The sequence below is a fragment of the Pongo abelii genome, chromosome 5 (genome assembly GCF_028885655.2).
Source record: "Pongo abelii isolate AG06213 chromosome 5, NHGRI_mPonAbe1-v2.0_pri, whole genome shotgun sequence".
Lineage (NCBI taxonomy): Eukaryota > Metazoa > Chordata > Mammalia > Primates > Hominidae > Pongo > Pongo abelii.
In genome coordinates, this window is record NC_071990.2 from 8,273,908 (window position 1) to 8,279,907 (window position 6,000).

At 39.0% G+C, this 6,000-nt stretch overlaps 1 long non-coding RNA gene across 1 annotated transcript in view; it reads right to left on the minus strand.

The window, feature by feature from the left end:
• LOC129059872 (uncharacterized) overlaps nt 1-2,519 on the minus strand; it is a 47,230-nt gene extending 44,711 nt beyond the window's left edge. Inside the window, exon 1 of the long non-coding RNA XR_008525967.2 lies at nt 2,106-2,519. This is a non-coding gene — a long non-coding RNA (uncharacterized LOC129059872). The remainder of the gene's footprint in view (nt 1-2,105) is intronic.
• Nucleotides 2,520-6,000: the final 3,481 nt, after the last annotated feature.

Genomic DNA, 6,000 nt, shown 5'->3' on the forward strand with positions numbered 1-6,000 from the left:
GTTGTGATGGGCTTTAGACATCTACTATTATTTATTACACAGGTTTAGGATATAATGTGGAGGTCACCTTCCAGCTGCAGTGAGATATTAACAGACTGGGATTGATGGGGGAGAGGAAGACCATTGTTACATTTCTGCTATATATCAGAAAACCTGTTTATGTTTTGTTGTATATGTTTCTGTAAACATTCTATAAACATGTTGAAGTAAACATTCAACAATCCTATAATGATTTTGGGGAAATTTCAGTTAAAAATCTAGGATCTAACTAAAATGCTAAGTTGCACACCAATTATTATACTTAAAATGAGCATAGTTAAGGGTTTCTCAGCCATTTGGCCTCTGTATACATTTGCAACAGAGTCTTCACAAAGAGGGGAGGAACTTCTATGATCTCAGGGGCACCTGTGTGCTGCCTCTAATCAGGTATTATGCTAAAAGAAAATACTAGCCAATCTCCAGAATGTCATCAAAATGTCTAATATTTGGAAGTATGTGATGAATACAAAAGAGTTGAGCAATACACATTGAATTATTAAAAAGTTATATTCAACACATTTAATTTCCAGAATTTGCCATCTCCTAATAGGACCTCAGAGACATTAAATGATTTTTCCACAACTGGTAAGGGACAGGAATATTTTAAACTCAGGTCTTCTGACTCTAAGGCGAGTACAGATTATATTGCTTTACTTTTACTCTCAAAAGTTTACAAATGTATAAGTCACGATGGTGTGGTAAATCACACCAGGAGATGCCAGCAGTATTTCTTCTCTAGACTCTAGTGCTGAGAAGTTGAATACAACAATCTTTAAATTAATTCTTACTTGGCACTCCATTATCATTAGATTGATTTAACTCAGCCACATTTTTAATATTTCAAAGATAGAAGATATATGGCACCCGATTTCATCTTCTTTTATGAGTTTTTAAAATACTCTAGAAATGAAGAAGGAAAATACTTAGTAACGTTTTACACCAGAACATAAAATTCCTTTCTCTTGCCTTGCATGGCAGCAGCCTCCTAGCTCTCTCTTTTCACTTCTCTTTAAGCCCCTTGGAGGATCATCTCTCTCTGCTTGGCCATTGGAGGCTGTGTTTCCCAGAGTTCTGTCCTGAGGTCTCCTTTCTTCCCAGTGTACATGACGCCTCCTCGGTAAGGAGAGCAAAGATCACCTGGTGACCATGGAGCAGGCCACCCGAAGACAAAACTCCTTATTTGAGGAATTTAGAAGTAATTATGAAGCGGCTTCCTTGTCTGGGGTAAATACCCAAGATTGGTTGTCTTATGGCCACGGAAAACTAGGATGTGGGCACACAGAGAGTGCAGTTAAGAGCAGAAGTTTAACAGGCGAAAGAAAGAAAACATCTCTGTGCAGAGAAGAGTCCCAGAGAAAACGGGTTGTGGTTTCTGCAGTGGAATGCAGGTTTTACAGAGGAGCTTGAGGGGACAGTGTCTGATTTACATAGGGCACCAAAGATTGGTCAGACCAGGTGTCCCACATGCATAGCACAGGAAGAAGCTGGCTGCCCCACCCTAATCTTTTATTATGCAGATGGGCTCTCTACCCGGCTGGCGCCATGTTGCCTGGTTCTTTACTGTACACGTGGTGACGAAGAAAGGGAAGATGGAGCCTCCATGTTGAACATGCCTGGCCCTCAGGTAGCCCTTTTCTATTGGCGCAGCTGCCGGCATTCACCAGTGCAAGTTTCCAGCTTGCTTATCTATGTCTGCAGCTTGATTTTTTAGGCTGCTCTTTGTTAGAAAAGAAATAATTTCGAGGTGCTTTTTGTTAAAAGGGAAATTCTGCCAAGGACTCTGTTGTCCTTACTATCTGCCTAAATAATTTCTATCTCCTGTATCAATTAGACTTGCCTGTTATCTAAAGATGGCATCTGATACGAAGCTTCTTTCATACCAGATAGAAGTTACTTATAAACTCTAGTTACTTATAAATTTATAAGTAACTAGAATTTCTGTACATCCCCAGAATACGTGCATGCCGAAACCCATTGTGCCAACCTGGCTGGCATTAAGCACAAAAATGTCTACAAATGTAATCATTTATCTAATGATACTAATGGGCTAATATGGTCCAAATTACCTTCAGCTCCTGCTTTAAGGTCCATAAATACCCCTGAGGAAGAATCCACTGTGTTGCACTCAGTCCTCTCTTGCTGAGGTGCCCCGCTGCAGCTGTACTCTTCGACTGTTTTCCAGTCCTGTACGGTCAGTGGTAAATTCTTCTTACCAACCCACCAGTCAGCTACCTTCTGATGTTGGAGCTCTGACACCTTGCCTGGCTCTGGGTGATTGCTTTCACTCAATTCATCTGTAGACCGATGACTTCATCTCTGGTAACAGACCATTCTGACCTGCAGAACCATAGATTCCATTTCTTCTTAGTGGACAGTTCTGTCTGAATGACCACAGAGCACTCAATCTCAACATGCCCCAATTGAATTTCACTGCCTTCCCTATACTCTGCTCTCTGCTTTTCCCATCTGCCCACCCTCCCCTAAATTTCCAGTGTCATAAATTTAATGACATCATAAATGAGCTGGGAGTCATGCTGAAGTGCTTTCCCTCTTCACATCCGAGTATCCATCTAGGCTTATTGTTCTGCCTGCATTCTCTCTCTCAAAGTCTTCTCCTCTGGATATTCCTTCAATACAACTCTCATCAAGTCTAATCTGCATTATTCTAGTTCATCTCCTCACTAGTCCCCCTCAGCTTTGTCCCTGTCTCATTCCTGAGGGATACTGCTGAATCATGTTACTTCCAGCCAAAGGCCTTACAATAGCTTCGTACTCCCAAAGAACCAAATGCAAACTCCAAGGCCCCCCTGCTTCCATCTGCAGCCGAACCCTAATTGAAATCTGTTTCAGCTGCACCAAACTACCTGCAGCTATCTAAACACCCTTTGCTGTTAATCATCTGCAATTATATGCCTAAGCTGCTCACTCTGCCCAACCTCTTAGTGCTGGCTTGTTTAGATCTTTGCCTTTAATGTCCTTGTCATTATGGATTTGTGTATCTTTTAATATTTAAAATGATTTTCTTTTATTTTCACCTTTTACTCCCTGAATTTTTCACAATGAACAAGCAAATCATTTTTAAGGAGAACATCTAACATTTATTAAAATACCTAGGTGAACAGGGAATGGCTTTCTCCTTTTTCTACTTTATTTTTATGATAAAATCCAGATGAATATAGGAATTGTAAAACTTCAAAAAAGTTATCGTTGTTTTAGGTCTATTCATATGTGCAAGGTTTTCAATTTTATGAATAACTCATACCATTTTGGGGCAAGTTTTGGGGCTGAGGGTTTACACCCATACCTCCACTAAGAGAACCGGGTATTCCTTTCCTTTTGTGTAGGTGTTTTCATTCCCTTCTTTTTAATAAAATAATTAAGAGAGTTTTTATTAGTAGAGTTAAAGCTTTACAGAAAAATTGAGTACAGTTCCACATATGCATCCCATTCCCACTACATATATTGTTTCTCTATTATTAATATCTTTCACTAGTGTGGTACATTTATTACAACTAATGTACCAATATCAATATATTATTAACTATAGTCCATAGTTCACTTTCAGGTTCACTCTTAGTTGTACTTCTATAGGTTCTGACACATGTATAACGTCATGTTTCTGCTAGTGTAGTATCACACAGAATAGTCTCACCTATGCTTTGCCTATCCATCCTCCCCTTCCCTTCCCCACCCCATCCAGCCCATGCCCACCCTCATCTTTTTACTATCTGTATAGTTTTTATTTTTTATTTTTGGAGACAGAGTCTCACTCTGTTACCCAGGCTGGAGTGCAGTGGCACAATCTCAGCCCACTGCAACCTCTGCCTCCTGGGTTCAAGCAATCCTCCTGCCTCAGCCTCCCAAATAGCTGGGATTACAGGTGTGCACCACCACGCCTAGGTAATTTTTTTTTTTTTTGACTTTTAGTGGAGATGGGGTTTCGCCATGTTGGCCAGGCTGGACTCGAACTCCTGACCTCAAGTGATCTGGCCACCTCAGCCTCCCAAAGTGCTGGGATTATGTAGTTTTTCAACACAGACAGTCTGTATAATTTTTCAACACAGGCAGTAATCATTGTATTTTGAGCCAAAGTTTCCATCACCTTTTTAGGCAGACTTCTTTCTATTTGTTTTAAAATGAAGAAAGAATGTCTTCATGAAACATGAGTTATTTTGCATAGTCAGAAAGTGTTCACAGATTGAATTTTTAAAGTTGGTAATGCTTTTCTTTTTTTTTCAAGATCCAGTTTGCATTTTCTATTCCCATTAACCTACAGTGAATACATCATTGGTCAACCAAAGTTATAGGATGAAGAAAGACTCTCGGGAAACACATGTGGGTCCAAACTTAGACTCAGACATGCCCATGAGGGAAATTGATTTCTCCTGTCTATTACCAAATTGCTACTGTTGACATCAGAGTAAGAAGTTATCATTTTCCTACATATGAGAAGATAAAATAATCTGATATACAATGTAGGCAATTGAAATGGTCAGCACAATCATCTTTTCTATTTTGCCATCAGAAAAAAACCCAGTGGTTTAAATTGCAGACCCCAGCATGGCTTTTTCAGATGGATAACAACTCATTTCTAGAGGCTCTTCCCATTTAAATTTGATAGTACGGACACCAAAGAATGGGGGGCATGCTTATCGCTACTTATTTTGGACTAAGCAATCACAATACCCACTTAACAAAGCTGCTAAAAGCTTGGTGCATGATTGTGGGTGTTACCTGTGCCCCAACTCACAGGCAAGAAGCAGTGGCACATTATAATCATTTGACAGGAAAGAAAATTCAAGGGGACATAGAAAAATTTAAAGACCACATGGGATATGATCAAAGTTAAAAGAGAATTTCCTTTTCAACAAATGAAAGCAAGATATTTAGGTCAAACCTCATGTTGACAGGAAACAGAAAGGGCCACTGCCCATGTTAGAAGCAGAGTGGACTGCACGACCCATAAGAGTCCCTGTGGTCAGGTTAATGGCTTCACAAAAAGTAATACTTTTAGGGTGCTTTATGGTTTTCTAAGTGCCTTTCTTCATATCTATCTTGATACAAATTGTCCTTAGCAAATGTTATTAATATAGCAGTGTTTTAATATGCTGAAAGTCTGCTATAGAGAGCAATAGATTAGAGTGCAACAGGTTAGAAGTGATCCTGTAGTGAAAATGTAATGGTTTTCCTCTTCATCTTTGCTTTAGTGAAATGCTTGAAATCCCACCTCTCTCTCTGAGCTGAAAGTATGATTTGTTATTCCAAAACTATTTTAGTCTCAGCAGAGATGGAGTTTGCACATGCATTTTCGATAACTAAGGCTGACTCCCATTAGGGTGGAAAATAAAGCCTATAATTCATAATAAGAGATTGCTGCCTTTGAAATCACTTCCTACCATAATACTGGCCACTTCATTACAGTGGTAATTAGAAAGAAAAAAACCAGAAATGGCCATTTGAAGGGGAAATTAGTGGTTAATTTCCAAGACTGTTTTATTTTAATGGATGCAACTCTGGCAAGATTTTATACTTCAATTGCAAACCCAAGAATGATAAGGCTAGTGTTTCAGATCTGTCTTCTAAATGGAAAACACTTAATGCAGCATGTGATGAAAAAGCATCTAATGACTGAATACATCCCTTAAAGTCAAATATACTGTCTTTAAAGGAGGGTTTAAAAAATAAGTATGTATGTGAAGGTAGATATGTGTGGGTGTAAGTTACATCCATTTAATCAGCTGCTACTGTCATTAACCAAGCACACAACTTGAGCTTGTTAAAATTACTCCAATTGAGAGAAAGTGCTGTTAAAAGAAAATTTCATATTTTATTAAAAACGTCTGATGCAGCCCAAAAGGAAGGAATGGATCTTTTCCTGGAAGAGGAAAACAAGATTTAAGACAAAGAAATACACATAGGTTGATCTAAGAGTCTCCAGTTTTAGAGAGCTGCTCAGTTCTT